Source organism: Herpailurus yagouaroundi, unplaced genomic scaffold (assembly GCF_014898765.1).
Source record: "Herpailurus yagouaroundi ecotype Mexico unplaced genomic scaffold, PumYag 185, whole genome shotgun sequence".
Classification (NCBI taxonomy): Eukaryota; Metazoa; Chordata; class Mammalia; order Carnivora; family Felidae; genus Herpailurus; species Herpailurus yagouaroundi.
The window spans coordinates 3751159-3767924 of NW_024412416.1; positions in this window are offsets into that span (position 1 = coordinate 3751159).

The following is a 16766-nucleotide window of genomic DNA, read 5'->3' on the forward strand; positions in this document are numbered from 1 at the left end:
GGCTAATCGTCCCACTCCCAGATTTTGTCTGATTTCTCAAAATCGCCCTCGATTAGGAAAACTGATACATCACTGCTTGTTTTTCTTTTTTTCCTTGTTTTATTGAGATGAAATTGGCACAGCATAAACTTTATTTCAAGTGTGGAATTCAGGGGTGCCTGAGCGGCTCAGTCAGTTGAGTGTCCAACTTCAGCTCGGGTTGGCATCGCATGGTTCGAAAGTTCGAGCCCCACGTTGGGCTTTGTGCGAATAGCACAGAGCCTCCTTCGGATTCTCTGTCTCCCCCTCTCTGTGCCCCTCCCCTGCTAGTGTTCTCTGTCTCTCTCTCTCAAGAACACAAATAAACATTAAAAAAAATTAAAAATAAAATAATAAAGTGTACAATTCAGAGGCATTTAGTACGCTCACTATGCCGTCCACCTCTGTCCAGTCCGGAACATTCCGACCACCCCAAAATAAAACCCTGTACCCAGTAACAGTCACTCCCCGTCAGTCTGCTAACTAATCTACCTTCTGCCTCTATGGATCTGCATGGACATGTCATGTAAATGGAATCGCACGCGACGTGGTCCTTTGTATCTGGCTTCTTTCACTTGGCGTGACGTTCTCAAGTTTCATCCATGTTGTAACATACATCGCTGCTTCTTATGGCCAAAGAAGAATCCATGGTGTGGAGTTACCACATCCGTTTTAGTTTGTCTTCCTACCCATCAGTCGATGCACATGTGGGTTGTCCCCACCTTGGGGTTGTCACAAATGATGCTGCTGTGGACACGGGCGTACGAGTTTCTGTTCGGATGCATGTTTTCTGTTCACGTGGGTCTGTGTCTAAGGCTGGAAGTGTTGGGTCTTACGGTAAGTGTGTTTGACACCAGCCTGTTTTCTAAGGTCACTGATTCTTTTTTTTATTTTAGAGAGAGGGGAGAGGGGCAGAGGGAGAGAGAGAGAGAGAGAGAGAGAGAGAGAGAGAGAGAGAGAATCCCAAACAGGCTTCACGCTCATCACGGAGCCCAAAGTGGGGCTCAGTCCCACGACCCTGGGATCATGACCTGAGCCAAAATCAAGAGTCAGATGCTCAACAGACTGAGCCACCCAGGCACCCCATAAGGCCGCTGATTCTTTTGTTTTTAATGTGAATTTATTTTTGAGAGAGAGAGAGAGCATGAGTGGGGGGGAGGGGCACAGAGACACAGAATCGGAAGCAGGCTCCAGGCTCTGAGCTGTCAGCACAGAGCCCGATGCAGGACTCGAACTCACAAACTGTAAGATTGTGACTTGAACCGAAGTCGGACGCTCAGCTGACTGAGCCACCCAGGCACCTTATAAGGGCACTGATTCATCAGCACGGTTGCACGTTGGAATCATCTGGGCATCTTTTTTTGTTTGTTTGTTTTTTTGTTTGTTTTTTTATTTATTTATTTATTTTTCAATATATGAAATTTATTGTCAAATTGGTTTCCATACAACACCCAGTGCTCATCCCAAAAGGTGCCCTCCTCAATACCCATCACTCTGGGCATCTTTTAAAGTACTGCTTCCTAGTCCCTCCCTCAGATGGTCTGGGATCATCGGTCTGCTCTGTGGCCTGTGCATGGAGAGTTTCGAAGCTCCCCAGGGGTTTCTCCCAGCCCAGGTTGAGGATTTCAGACACAGGGACTCACAGATAACATCATTGATCAATAGCTTGCCCTCTCAAGTCAGTGTCTTCAGACCTGCTCGATTATGAGAATGTTCTGGGGCACTCTTTGAAACTACAGATTCCCAGGGGCGCTTGGGTGGCTCAGTCTCTTAAGTCTCCGACTCTTGATTTCGGCTCAGGCTGTGATCTTGTGGCTCATGGGTTCCAGCCCTGCGTCAGGTTCCTTACTGACCGTGTGGAGCCCGCTTGGGATTTCTCTCTCTCGCTCTGTCTCTCTGTCTCTATCTGTCTCTCTCTCTCTCCCTCCCTCCCTCTGCTGTTTTCCTGCTTGCTCACTCTAAGATAAGTAGATAAACATTAAAAAAAATAAAATACAGATTCCCAGACCCTTCCTCTGGAGATGTCCTCAGTACTTAGTGGGCCCCGGGGGGTGGAGGGGGAGAGCCTGGGAATCTGAAGTTTCAACAGACACTTCGGGTCTCTTGTGATCTGGCAAGTTTGGGAACCAGTATCTTGGATTCTTCCCCAAATGTGGGTCCCCCACCAGCGCCAGCTGGAGCTTGTAAGAAATGCACGTTCTAACCAGTACTAAATCAGAATCTGCCTTTTAACAGTTCTTCAGTGATTGTAAACACACTAATATCTTAGAAGTACGGTGTTAGAGTACTTAATCTCAAGCAGTGTCATCTGTAGGTAAGAGGTTCTCAAACTTGAGCAGCATTAGATCGTCTGAAAGGCTCATTAAAGCACAGGCTGTTCTTGGAGCCTCTGATTCAGCAGGCCTGACGCAGGCCACGTGTCACAAGTCCCCAGGTGATGCTAATGCACTTGGTCTGAGAACCACACTTTGAGAATCCCAGATCTAGCATCTGGACTAGGGTTTCTCAGACTTGGCACTCGTCGTGTTTTGAGCCAGATAATTCTTTCTTGGGTAGAAAGCTGCCCTCTGATTGTAGGGTGCTTAGCTGCTTCTCTGACCTCTACCTGCTAGGTTCCAGGAGCACCCCCAAAATTGCGGCAGCTAATTATGTCTCCGTGCATTACCAGATACGCCCTGGTGGGCTGGGTGACCAAATTGAGAACCACTGGTCTAGAACATACCTAAAGGGGAGGGGTCCTGCCACTCATCCCATTTAAGAGGAGAGCAGACTTGGTCCCTAGCTTGGGCAAGCTCTCTCAGACGCTCCTCCCAGATCCCGGGGGGATCTGGGGCCTGAGACCCCCATGAGGCAATACCCTTGAACCAGGATTTCCTCGCCTGGGGAAATGATATCCCTTTCCCGGCTCCCTGGCTACAAGAGAAGCGTCTGGAACTCTCAACACCAGGTGTGAGGTCCTGATCAGGTAGCCCAGTCCCTGTCACCCTCCCCTCCTCACCTGTAGCCCGTTCTTTGCCAGATATCTTTGGCTAGTCCTAAAAACCAGATTCTCCAAGAAATGTTAAAAGTGGCCACAATACAAGCAAAATGCATAAGGAACTGAATGTCTGTTGGTCACCTGATGCTTTTAAAGCTACACCCTAGGAATCTGTGCAATTGGTGAGCTTTAATTAGTGTGAATTGTTATACTTTCTTTATGTTCTTTGCAGAGGGCCGGGAATATTGGGCGGTGAGGGAGAAGACCATTTTTTAAATGCTTCTGGGTTCTCCAGCGTTCCTGGAGGTTGGTTCGCATTTCATCTTGTTGGGGAATAGTGCCCTCTGCTGGAATTTTCTGGTTATTGCGATTGCGGCTGAGTCCCGTTAGGCCAGGCAAGTGTGTTTGGAAATTCCCCTGGTGAGCGGACCTTGTCTTCCAGCTCCAAGGCTGGCTGAAATGAGGATGTGTTTCCTGAATGTTCTTAAGCCCGCATCCTGGAGTGGAGTGCCTGAGCCTAGGACACTGGTTAGGGCCTAGGACACTCGTCAGGGTCGGGTTCTCACAGACCTCTCCCCACCAACATTCCCCAGCTTAGCCCTCCTGGAACAGGGTCCCTGTGACTCCCCAACCAGCCCATGCGTGGAGAAGTGATGTGCTAGGAGGCACATGTGTGGGCCCCCCTGGGCTCCTGGCTCCTGCTTCCTCCACTGCATACCCCCAGCTGCAGCACCTTAAATGTCTCTCTCTTTCTTCATCTGTAAAACGGCGGTTTCAGATTGTACTCTGGGGTGACCCCAGGGACCTCATAGAAGCCTCACAGGCCAAAGGGAACATGAGAAGCAGCCCGGCGGGCAAGTTCCGTCACCAGAGTCCCTCCCACTTCTACCTGGTTGTATATATTAGGGCTTAGTATTTTTTTGTGTGTTCTGCTGAGAGACAGAGAGAGAGAGAGAGAGAAAGACTTTCTTCTTTGAAAATCATGACAGTAGGTGATCTCTCAAGTCCTTCCAGCACTTTCTCTGACTCCTGCCCTATGGACATTTGTGAGGAGACGTGTCCCAGTGTCACACCGCTGTGTCCTGCATGCCACCCAGCCCCGCTTTTCAAGCCGGATTAAAGAGAATCGTAAGGGCCGAGGGTGACCTCCTTCTTCACCCTGAACAGCACCCAGCCCAAAGTAAGAGCTCAGTGTGTGTGATAATGGCCCCCCCGAAGCCAGTTTTGTAGCAGCAAGCTCCATACCTTGTCATATTCCAGAGTCATTGCCTGTCCTCTAAGAGGACATTGTGTTTGGTCAGTAAAAACAGGCTCACCGGAATTGGTCCGTAAGGTTTGGTGACATGGCTCCTTGGCTCACCCCGTTGTACATTTTCTAAAGTTTCACATTTAAAATGTAAGTCTGAGGCAATGGTTGATGCTGAATACCAGACCCTATGAAGTTTGGTTTAAACGCTATAAAGGTCTTTATAGATATTTATACCTTTATCTCTGTTTTTTTTATATATATATATTTTTGGGGGGTGGGCATCTGGGTGGTTTAGTTGGTGTCTGACTCTTGATCTCAGCTCAGCTCTTGATCTCAGGTTCGTGAGTTCCAGCCCCACATTGGGCTCCACTCTGGGCATGAAGCCTATTTTAAAATATATATATAAATATGATGTATATATAATGTAAAATATATATATTTATATTTTTAAGTAGGATTTTATATATATATATTATTTTTATATAATTTTATATTTATATTTATATTTATATTTATATTTATATTTATATTTATATTTATATTTATATTTATATTTATATTTATATTTATATTTATATTTGTTGTAGACTCTGGGTCTGGAGTTCTCTCTTGTCCAGCAAGAGAGCAAGACGCAGGATTGAAAATGTGAGCGAGGCTAATGTCTGGGAGGAGACGACAGCCCCGAATAAGGGTCCTTGCTCCGTTTTTATTAGGATGGGAAGGCTTACAAACATGTGATGGTTGTACACAAAGAGACAATGAAACTGTGAACATTAACTCTGGCCTAGGGGACAAGAAAGACAGAGCATGCTACCTCAGCGTCAACAAGGCATCTTTCTTTTGTTAATTAGCTCCGTTCTGGGCAACTTTGCTGAGGTTCATAACCCTATTTACCTGCTTACGTAATTTGGTCCTTCCTGTGAAAGCAGCTTTCTGCTGTTGTCCTGTACCTTTGTCCTATACCGGGGGCCTTTGCCTCATTTACCTAATATTTACCTAATCTTATTTACCCAAACTTGGGTGTGTTCATTCTGTGGCTTTCTAATTCTTTATGCCTCGTTAACCCATCGGTGCAGCCTCAGGGAATTCGAAGCTTATCCCCCACGTATATATACAGGGACACCTGGGTGACTCTGTTGGTTAAGCATCTGACTCTTGATTTTGGCTCAGGTCATGATCTCAGGGTTCATGAGATCGAGCCCCACGTCAGGCTCTGCTGGCAGTGAGGAGCCTGCCTGGGATTCTCTCTCCCTCCCTTTCTGCTCCTACCCCACTCACTCTCTCTCTATCCCTCTCTCTCTCAAAATAAATAAATTTTAAAAACAGAAAATATCAAAAACATTTTATTTTTTGGAAAATAAAAACTATATGTATTTAAGGTGTACAATACAATGTTTTGATGTATGTATACATTGTGAAATGATTTCCACAATCAAACTAATTAACATATCCATCCCCTTGCGCGTCAGTTTTCTGTGTGTATATGATGAGAACACTCGATATCTACTCTCCTCGTGAGTTTCAGATGTATAATACATTATCATTAACCACTGTCACCATGCTTTACATTAGACCCCCAGAATTTATAACTGGAAGTCTGTGCCCTTTGATCAGAATCTCCCTCTCCTCCCCCAACTCCAGTCTTCTGGAAAACACCAGTCTCCTCTCTGTTACTGTGAGTTCACCTTTTTCTTTTTTCTGTTTATAGATCTCACGGAGAAGTGAGCCCATAAAGCATCCGTCTTTCTGTGTCTGGCTTGTTTCACTTTGTCCTTCAGGCCCATCCAGGTTGTTGCAAATGACAGGACTTACTGCCTTTTTGAGGCTGAATAATATTCCACTGTGTGTGTATATACACCATATCTTCTTTATCCATTCATCTGTCAGTGGGCGCTTGGGTTGTTTCCCAAGTTGATGGCTACTGTGAGTGATGCTGCAGTGAACATGAGATAGTGATTCTGTTTCCTTCAGACCTATACCCAGAAGAGAAAGCACTGGATCGGAGGGTGGTTCTAGTTTTAATTTTTTGAGGAACCTCCATACTGTTTTCCGGAGTGGCTGCACCAGTTTACATTCCCACCAACAGTGCACAAGATTTCCTTTTCTCCACATCCTCGCCAATGCTTGTTATCTTGTGAGTCTTTGATAATCACCATCCTAACAGGTCTGAGGTGATCTCTCACTGTGGTTTTGACTTGCATTTCCCTAATGATGAGTGATGGTGAGCATCTTTTCACATGTCTGTTGGCCATCTGGATGTCTTCTCTGGAAAAAGGTTCAGCTCCTTGGCTCCTCTTTGAACCAGGTTTTTCATTTGTTTGTTTGTTGCCATTGAATTGGAGTTCCTGAGATTTTTTGGATGTTAACCCCTTAGCAGACAGATGGTTTGCAAATATTTTCTCCCATTCCATACAGGGCATTTTAATTTTGTTGATTCCCTTTGCTGTGCTGAATCTCACTGGTTTATTTTTGCTTTTGTTTCCTGTGCTTTTCGTATCAATTCCAAAAAAAATCACTGCCAAAACCAATGTCAAGCACGTTTTATCCTGTGCTTTGTTCTAGGAGTTTAATGGTTTCAGACCTCTCATTTAAGTATTTAATCCATTGTGAATTTGCGTATTGTGTAAGAGTCTAATTTCATTCTTTTGTGCGTGGCTATCTGGTTTTCCCAACAGTATTTATTGAAAAGACTGTCTTTTCCCCAATGTATATTCTTGGCACCTTTGTCAAAAATTAGTTAACTGTATATGTGTGGGTTGATTTCTGGCCTCTCTCTTCTATTCCGTTGGTCTATGTGTCTGTTTTTTTTTTGGGGGGGGGGGGTTTTTTTTTTTTGGTTTTTTTTTTTAACGTTTATTTATTTTTGAGACAGAGAGAGACAGAGCATGAACAGGGGAGGGGCAGAGAGAGAGGGAGACACAGAAGCGGAAGCAGGCTTCAGGCTCTGAGCCATCAGCCCAGAGCCCGACGCGGGGCTCGAACTCACGGACCGCGAGATCGTGACCTGAGCTGAAGTCAGACGCTTAACCGACTGCGCCACCCAGGCGCCCCTATGTGTCTGTTTTTATGCCAGTACCATGTGGTTTTTATTACTCTAGCTTTGTAATAAGTCAGGAAGTGTGATGCCCCAGCTTTTTTATTCTTGCTCAAGATTACTTTAGCTATTTGGGGTCTTTTACAAATTTTAGGATTGTTTTTCTCTCTCTGTGAAAAGTGCCATTGGAATTTTGATGGGGACTGCATTGAATCTCGAGATCACTTTGGGTAATATGGACATTTGAACAATAATAATTCTTCCATGAACACAGGATATCTGTCTCTATATTTCAAAGTCATGTGCTTCTAAAGCTGTTGCTTAATCATCCATTTTAGGCATTAACTATTTTCTTCCTGCTATGGAAAAATGGAGACTTAAGTCTGTTGTGTTTATAAACAAATAATTTTTTTTGCTTTTTTAATATTTTTATTTATTTTTTTTAATGTTAACGTTTTTTTTATTTTTGAGACAGAGAGAGACAGAGAATGAGCAGGGGAGGGGCAGAGAGAGAGGGAGACACAGATTCCGAAGCAGGCTCCAGGCTCTGAGCTGTCAGCACAGAACCCGACGCGGGGCTCGAACTCACAAACCACGAGATCGTGACCTGAGCCGAAGTCGGACGCCCAACCAACTGAGCCACCCAGGCACCCCTATCTTTTATTTATTTTTGAGAGAGAGAGAGAGAACGAGCACGAGTGGGGGAGGAGCAGAGAGAGAGGGAGACACAGAATCTGAAGCAGGCCCTAGGCTCCAAGCTGTCAGTACTGAGCCCAATGCAGAGCTTGAACCCACAAGCTGTGATATCATGACCTGAGCCAAAGTTGGACGCTTAACCCACTGAGCCACCCAGGTGCCCCAACAAATAACTTTTTTAAAGTTATCACCATATCTATTGAAATTCTTGGGGCGCCTGGGTGGCGCAGTCGGTTAAGCGTCCGACTTCAGCCAGGTCACGATCTCGCGGTCTGGGAGTTCGAGCCCCGCGTCGGGCTCTGGGCTGATGGCTCAGAGCCTGGAGCCTGTTTCCGATGCTGTGTCTCCCTCTCTCTCTGCCCCTCCCCCGTTCATGCTCTGTCTCTCTCTGTCCCAAAAAAATAAATAAACGTTAAAAAAAAAAAAAAAAAAGAAAGAAATTCTTTAATTGAATCTATAGTAGCTGCTGGGAAAAATCCAACTGTCTTAGTCATGAAAGACCCAAACCTCAGTGTTAAATACCTGAGAGGCTTTCAGGCAAAACAAAACAAAACAGCAACTCAGAGGTAAACTAACCCATCACCACTCTTTCATTGTTATTGATAAACTATATTGATTAATTATAACACCTGTGTTTTTGCAAAGCACCGTATAATTTTCAAGAGCAGGTAACACAGTTCATTTTCACAACATCCCCATAAGGGCCACAGAGGCAGCTCCATTTTACAGGTAAAGACGTGCACAGAGCCGTAGGGGCCTGAGGCCACGGAGCTGGGACAGCCCTTGGCCAGGTGTCCCCCCCCCACCCCTACCCCACAGGACCTGTGGCCTGGGAAGGAAGGACACAGGTGAGCGTTCTCAACAACCTGCTGTCCTTACTTCCAGATCCTGTCTCTCCTGTCCCCTCCTCCACTCTGACCTCCCTCTTCCTGACCAGCGGGCTGAGGCTTGCTTGAGTCTCTGGATCGGCGACTTCCACGGCCCGGTGGTCAGGGGCGTGCCAGCCACCGGGTGCCCTTACTCAGTTCCGCATCCACTGCCTGCAGCTCAGACCCCACTGGGCTCCCGGAAGCTTCTCAGGCGAGGTCTCTTGGGGCTGCTGCTGGACTGGCCTGAGGTCAGCATCAGAGGGACGGGGTAGGGAACAACGGTGCCGCACGATGCTTGGGTAAGAAATGGATACATACAGAGAGAGTCAGGGCAGCACAGCTCTTACTTTCTGACCTAAAACCCAAGCCACCAGAGTAGAGACCTGAGAATATAGTCGTGTGAACTCTTCTCAAATACTGGGGTTCTTTTCTGAATGCGAAAGTAATACAAACTCAGGGGGGGTTGGGGGCAGGGGGTTGGAAACACACAAAAAAGACAAAGATAGAGGAAAGATCACATACAATGCTACCACCCTGCCAACATTCTTTCATCTGTTTCCTTTCTCTGGTTAAACGGGGCGGGGTGGGGAGGCAGAGAGTGTTTAAGCATTTACTTTTCATCGTTATCTAAGTAATATGTATTTTGGCTATCATGTTTCTATTATTTTGGATAATACGGTATTTATTTAGCTCCATGTTTCAAAGGAGTAACGGTATTTATTTAGCTCCATGTTTCAAAGGAGTAATTCTTGAGATGCATGGTTTCCAACTGCCCTATGGTTCTTTCCCCCTTTGCTTTTGCTGTTCCCTTCGCCCAAAACCTGGACGAGTTTGCTTGCAACGAGTTCTCCTCTGAATGGGGCTGGCTTCGTGCTGCAGAATAGGCAGAGATGAGAGAGGCTGGGTGGCGGAGGAAATGGTCTGTAATTTTACCGTATAATGTGGGTGCCCTGCAGTGCTTAGGGATGCTTTAGAGCCTACAACAGAAAATCCAAAAACAAAAAACAACTAGTGTCAAGCAAACAAAATGTATTCCAAATAACGAGGAATGTAGGCACAAGTAATTGCTGGTATTTGGTCAGGGGCCCAGCCTGGTCAGGGCCATCATCCGTGCAAGCTGCTTGACTTCTCCCTCCGTGTTCTCGGGGAACAGTGGAGGCTGCTGTGGCTCCAGGCATCACACCTGAACTGAAGGTAGGAAAAAGGAGTAGAGGAGTGGCACTAATTATGTGTTTTTCTGTATTATCAAGAAAAGTGGCACTAATTATGTGTTTTTCTGTATTATCAAGAAAAGCTAGGGCCCAGAAGGCCCTAGCAGAAACCTACTTGTCTAGCCTGGACTAGAATCATGTCACCGGCCACACTGAGCAGCAGGGGAGAAGAGAAAGCAAATATTCAAGCTCCCCTTGCCTCTACAGTGGGGGTGACAAAAAAGAGAAACTTTGGAACTGTCTGTTGAGTTAGCCAAATAGCAGTGGCTCCCCCAGTATTTCCTATGTCTTGGGAATAAGTCTCGCCTCCTATTCCACTTTCCGAGTGGGTGGTTGGCTCAGAGGCTGAGTCACTCTTCCCGGTGCTGTGGCTCCTGTCCTCATCCTTCTTGGCAAATTACAAAATAGTGCAGTTATGTGTGCCTAGCTTAGAAGATTAGCAATTGTAGTACGTAGTTTTAAAGCCTACCCAGCACCAAGTGAACGAGGGCTCCACAAAAATCCATGCCAAAACAAAACAAAGCAAAACAAAAAACACCGCCCTCAAAAACAAAAGCAAAAACAAAAAACTATGGCCTGAAGACAATACAAATGCAAGTACAAGCAAGACCGTAAGACAGAAACAGCAGCCATATTCCTGCCAGCAATGAATTTTCATTTCTTTTTTTTTATTTTTTTTTTAGCAATGAATTTTCATTACAAACTAGAGACTACAGAATCTCATCGGATCTACCAAAAGTCAGTCCAAAAAAAAAGAGCCAGGTTTTATCAAGAAAATTATTTGGAGAGTGAGTTTTATATCAGTCAAGATGTACTATTAATAAATAAAAGAAAAATGAGTTGGTTTTAAGTATTTAGCCCATTTCTATCTCATCAGATTAAAACTTACACTTCAATCTGTTTTATCATTTATATGACTCATGAATATATCATTGTCCGTATATAAGCTCTAGGGTAATATATTTTCAGGTTCATCTAGTTTATTCCGATAATAGATTGCCATCAAAAAATTTTTGGAGAAGACTCTCCCAAGCAATAGACTTTCAGGGCTCTGACTTCCTTCCTATCGATCAAGGTTCTTGGTCATTAAGTACAGAACTCACTGCAGCGATTTTAATCAGAAAAGGAACTTATCAAGGGACATTAAGTAGCTCACAGAACCTTTAGGTGAGTTCATCAGATTTCGAAGCTACCCAGCCAGAAGCAATGTTTGCCCGTCCCCACAGCAGGACTCACCCAGCAAAGACCTTTTTTCTGCTGCCTCTGAAAACCATGCACCGGCTGAACCTGTGGTCGCTGGGTCCAGATGCCCTGAAACTCTGCCACAGCACACCCAGAGCCAGACCCCTCCCAGCCACCCTTCCAGAAAACGGAATCCACTGTTTTGCCCTGGGCTCTCTTCATGCCTGTTGCAGAGCCTGAATTATATGCTTTTTGGCGAGCTTTGAGAGAGGGAGTAGTAGGAGGTGGGGGGAAATGACTTTTCATAGTCATTTGACGGTGATGTTAATAGTGATTCTATTACATTTTAAGTAATTCTCCTATTTTGGCATTTTCGCTTTTTATTTGAGTGCAGTGGACACACAATGTTCTATCAGTTGCAGGTATACAGCTTGGTGAGTTGACAAGTTTACACATGATGGCGTGTTCGCCACAGGTATAGCTCTGTCTGTCCCGTTAACAGCGTTATTACAATGACTGTATTCCTGATGCTCTGCTTTTTATTCCCGTGACTTATCCGTCCCGTAACTGGAGGCCTGTGTCTTCCTCGCCCCTTCGCCCATTTTGGCCAACCTTCCCACCGCCCTCCGCTCTGGTAGCCATCAGTTTGTTCTCTGTATTTTTAATTCTGATTCTGCTTTTTGTTTGTTTATTCATGAAAAAAAAAAAACAAAAAAACAAAAAACATTGTTTTAAGTAAACTCCACCCCTAACATGGGGCTGGAACTCACAACCCCGAGATCAAGAGTCCTACACTCTGCTGCCTGAGCTAGCCAGGTGCCCCTGTTTATTTTTTATTTTTATTTTTAGATTCCATTTACGCATGGAATAGAATGGTATTGGTCTTTCTCTGGCTTATTTCACTCAGAATAATACCCTCTAGGTCCATCCATATCGTCACAGACGGCAAGAGGTCATTCTTCTTCATGGCTGTGCAATGTTCCAGTGTGTGTATATATATGCCACATTTTCCTTATCTATTCGTCTACTGATGGGCACTTAGATTGCTTCCATATCTTGGCTATTGTAAATAACGCTGCAATTAACATAGGGGTGCATGTATCTTTTTGAATTAGTGTCTTCATTTTTCCTGGGTCAATGCCCAATAGTGGAATTATTGGATCACATGGTAGTTCTATTTTTAATTTTTGGAGCGACTTCTATACTGTTTTCCACCATGGTTGTACCAATCTACATTCCCGCCAACAGTGCACAAGGGTTTCTTTTTCTCCGCATCCTTAACAATACTTGTTGTTTCTTGGGTTTTTGATTTTAGCCATTCTGACTGGTGTCAGGGGACATCTCACTGTGGTTTTGATCTGCATTTCCCTGATGATAAGTGATGTTGAGCATTTTTTTTCACGTGTCTCTTGGCCATCTGGATGTCTTCTTTGGAAAAATGCCTATTCAGGTCCTCTGCCCATTTTGAATTAGATTATTTGGTTTTTGATGTTGTATTTTATACATTCCTTATATAATTTGGATATTAACCCATTATCAGATATGTTATTTGCAAATACCTTCTCCCATTCCCTCGGTTGTCTTTTGTTTTGTTGATTGTTTCCTTTGTTGTGAAAATTTCTTAATTTTGATGTAGTCCCAATAGTTTATTGTTGCTTTTATTTCTCTTACCTTAGGAGATTTATCTAGAAAAATGTTGCTAAAGGGGCGCCTGGGTGGCTCAGTCGGTTAAGCGGCCGACTTCGGCTCAGGTCATGATCTCTCGGTCCGTGAGTTCGAGCCCCGCGTCGGGCTCCGTGCTGACGGCTCAGAGCCTGGAGCCTGTTTCAGATTCTGTGTCTCCCTCTCTCTGACCCTCCCCCATTCATGCTTTGTCTCTCTCTGTCTCAAAAATAAATAAACGTTTAAAAAAAATTTAAAAAAAAAGAAAAAAAGAAAAATGTTGCTATGGCTGAGGTCAGAGAAATTACTGCCCCTGTTTTCTCCTAGGACTTTCATGGTTTCAGGTCTCACGTGTAGGTCTTTAATATATTTTGAGTTTATTTTTGTGTGTGGTGTTAAAAAGTAGTTCAGTTTCATTCTTTTGCATGTAGCTGTCCAGTTTTCCCAACACTGTCAAAAAGATCGTCTTTTCCCCAATGTATATTCTTGCCTCCTTTGTCATAGATTAATTGACCACATATGTGTGGATTTATTTCTGGGGTCTCTATCCTGTTCCATTGAACTGTGTGTCTGTTTTTGTGCCAGTACTGTAGTGTTTTGATTACTGTACTGTTTGATTACAGCTCTGTAGTATAGTTTGAAGTCTAGAGTTATGATACCTCCAGCTTTGTTCTTCTTCTTCCTCATGATTGCTTTGGCTATTTGGGGTCTTCTGTGGTTCCACACAAATTTTAGTGTTATCTGTTCTATTTTTGTGAAACATGCTGTTTGGTATTTTGATAGGGATTGCACTGAATCTGTAGATTGCTTTGGGTAGTACAGACATTTTGACACTATTAATTCTTCCAATCCATGAGCATGGTATATCTTTCCATTTGTTTGTGTCTTCTTCAATTTCTTTCATCAGTGGTCTATAGTTTTCAGAATACAGGTATTCCACCATTTTGGTTAAGTTTATTCCTAGGATTTTTATTATTTTTGGTGCAGTTGTAAATGGTGCTGTTTTTTTTTTTTTTTAATTTCTCTTCCTGCAATTTCATTGTTAATGTATAGAAACGCTACCAATTTTTGGATATTAATTTTGTATCCTGCCACTTTACTGAATTCATTCATTACTTCTAGCAGTTTTTTGGTGGAATCTTTAGGATTTTTTATGTATATTCTCATGTTGTGTACAAATAGTGATATTTTAACTTCTTCTTTACCAATACGGATGTCTCTTATTTCTTTTGCTTCTCTGATTGCAGTGGTTAGGACTTCTAGTCCTATATTGAATAAAAGTGAGAATGGACATCCTTGTTTTGTTCCTTACCTTAGAGGGAAAGCTCTCAGTTTTCACCATTGAGGATGATGTTAGTTGTGAGTTTTTCATATATGGCCTTTATTGTTTTGAGGTATTTTTCCTCTAGCGCCATTTTGTTGAGAGTTTTTATCATGAACAGGTGTTGTATCTTGTCATGTGCTTTTCCTGCATCTATTGAGATGATCATATGATTTTTATCCTTTGTTTTGCTGATGTGGTGTATGAATATTAAATCAGTCCTTTCATCCCAGGAATTAAATCCCACCTGATCATGGTAAATGATTTTTTTTTTATGTATTGCTGTATGTGTTTTGCTAATATTTTGTTGAGGATTTTAATCTATGTTCATCAGGGATATTGGCCTGTAGTTTTCTTTCTTTCTTTTTTTTTTTTTTTTTTTCTTTTTGATTTTTTGTGGTTTCTTTGTCTGGTTTTGGTATCAGGGTAACACTGGCCTTATAGAATGTACTTGGAAGCTTTCCTTCATCTTTTATCTTTTGTAATAATTTGAGGAGAACAGGTATTAACTCTTCTTTAAGTGTCTGGTATTGATCATATATGAATCCATCTGGTCCTGAACTTTGATTTTTTGGCAGTTTTTTTTATTACCAATTCCATTTGGTTACTTGTAAATTGGTATTTTCAGATTTTCTGTTTCTTCCTGGTTGTTTTGGGGGATTATATGATTCTGGGAATTTATCCATTTCTTGTAGGTTGTCCAATTTGTTGGCATATAATTTTTCATAGTAGTCTCATAATCCTTTATATTTCAGTGGTATCAGCTGCTACTTCTCCTCTCTCATTTCTAATTTTACTTATTTGGGTCCTTTCTCTTGATGAGTCTGGCTAAGGGCTTGTCAATTTTGTTCAATTTTTCAAAGAATCAGCTTTTAGTTTCATTGATTTTTTTTTTCTATTCTTTTAGTCTTTACATCATTTTTTCATTTCTAATCTTTATTATCTCCTTCTTATACTCACCTTGGGCTTTGTTTGTTCTCCTTTTTCTAGTTCCTTTAGGTGTGAGGTTAGATACTTTATTTGAGCAATTTTGGTAATTTAAATATGCACTTTCTTTACTCCTTCTTGATGAATCTGGCCAGAAATCTGTGTTATTTTTTTCCTTCAACTTGTTTATTAATAACACTGTTTCATTTTTCTATTCACGAAAACCATACTTTATCCTTATTAATTCCTTATTCCTGCCGCTCTTGGGCTTGTTTTCTATTTTCATGAGTTGAATGCTCAATTCTTTATTCTCTCACCAAGAATCTTCCTTGTATTATGGAGGTTTTGAAATGTTATGCCATTGTTATTTATTATTATTATTATTATTTTCTGTGTGCTTTGACTTTAACTTTTATTTTGTCTTGATCCAAGATTTAATAAAAAGTGTTTTTATTTCTAAGTTTTATAAGATATTTTTTTGTTTAATCTTGGGTTTTTACTCTCTGACTTTATTATATCATGATAAGATAGTGTGACCTATGCATTTCAGCTTTGAAAAATTAATTGGGGTTTTCAGTGTAGCCTAATATACAATCAGTTTTTGTAGATATTCCAAAGACATTGGAAAAATTCAGCCTAATAGAATATTTTAAAATGTCTAAGTGGAAGGATCTTTTACATTTTTTAATTAATTTTTAGTTCCATTAACAGAGAGTACTATTAGTATTAGTAATTTTCTACCTTATGGAGTTTAATATTTTCTTTGTGACCTTATGCATGACCAGTTTTTGCTAATGACTCATGTGTGCTTGAGAAGATGTATTTCTCATAATCAGGGTGTAAATCTTTTATACACGCATAAAATCTACCTTATGGGTTACACTGTTTAAGTCATTATTCTTGCTCTTTTTTTCACCATTTGATCTGTCTTGTACTTATAGTGGTATGTTAAAATCTCCTATTATTAGTGTATCTCTATCTGTATCTCCTTGCCTCTCCATAGTTTCTCATTCTGTAGGTGGTTGCTGTGTTATTTGGTGCATGGCTATTCATTATCATATCTTAACTATAAGGTGTGGTTTTAACATCTTTATTTGGTATGCCTAATGCTTCTTGACTTGAATACTAATTTGTCTGATACGAATATCACAATTCCAGCTTTCTTTTTGTTTCCATTTACCTGATTTATTTTGCCTTTCTTTTCTGAAAATCTATCGGCTTTATGAGCCAACTTGAAAATCCTTTTATTAGGTGAGTTAAGTCCACTAACAGTTATTAGTATGGTTTATATGTTTGGCCTCAATTCTGTCCTATTACTTTATAATTACTACGTATGTGTATTTACTGTGTTTCTTTCTGTATTTGATGTTTTCTTTATTCTAATTTTTACATTTTGATATTTAGGAAGGTTTTCCAAGTCATAGAATATTTGTTTAGTTGTTGCCTTTATAGTTAAACCCTATACAATAATCTCTGTCCTGTATTTTTTACTCATTTGGTTTGTCAGTTTTGAAAAGTGACTTCTCTGACTTCTCCGTAGCGCCTCTACAACAATCCATAAACTCAGTTTACTGTCCCCTTTGTATATTTTTCTTCCACCCCTTCCCTCCTCTTTTAGTC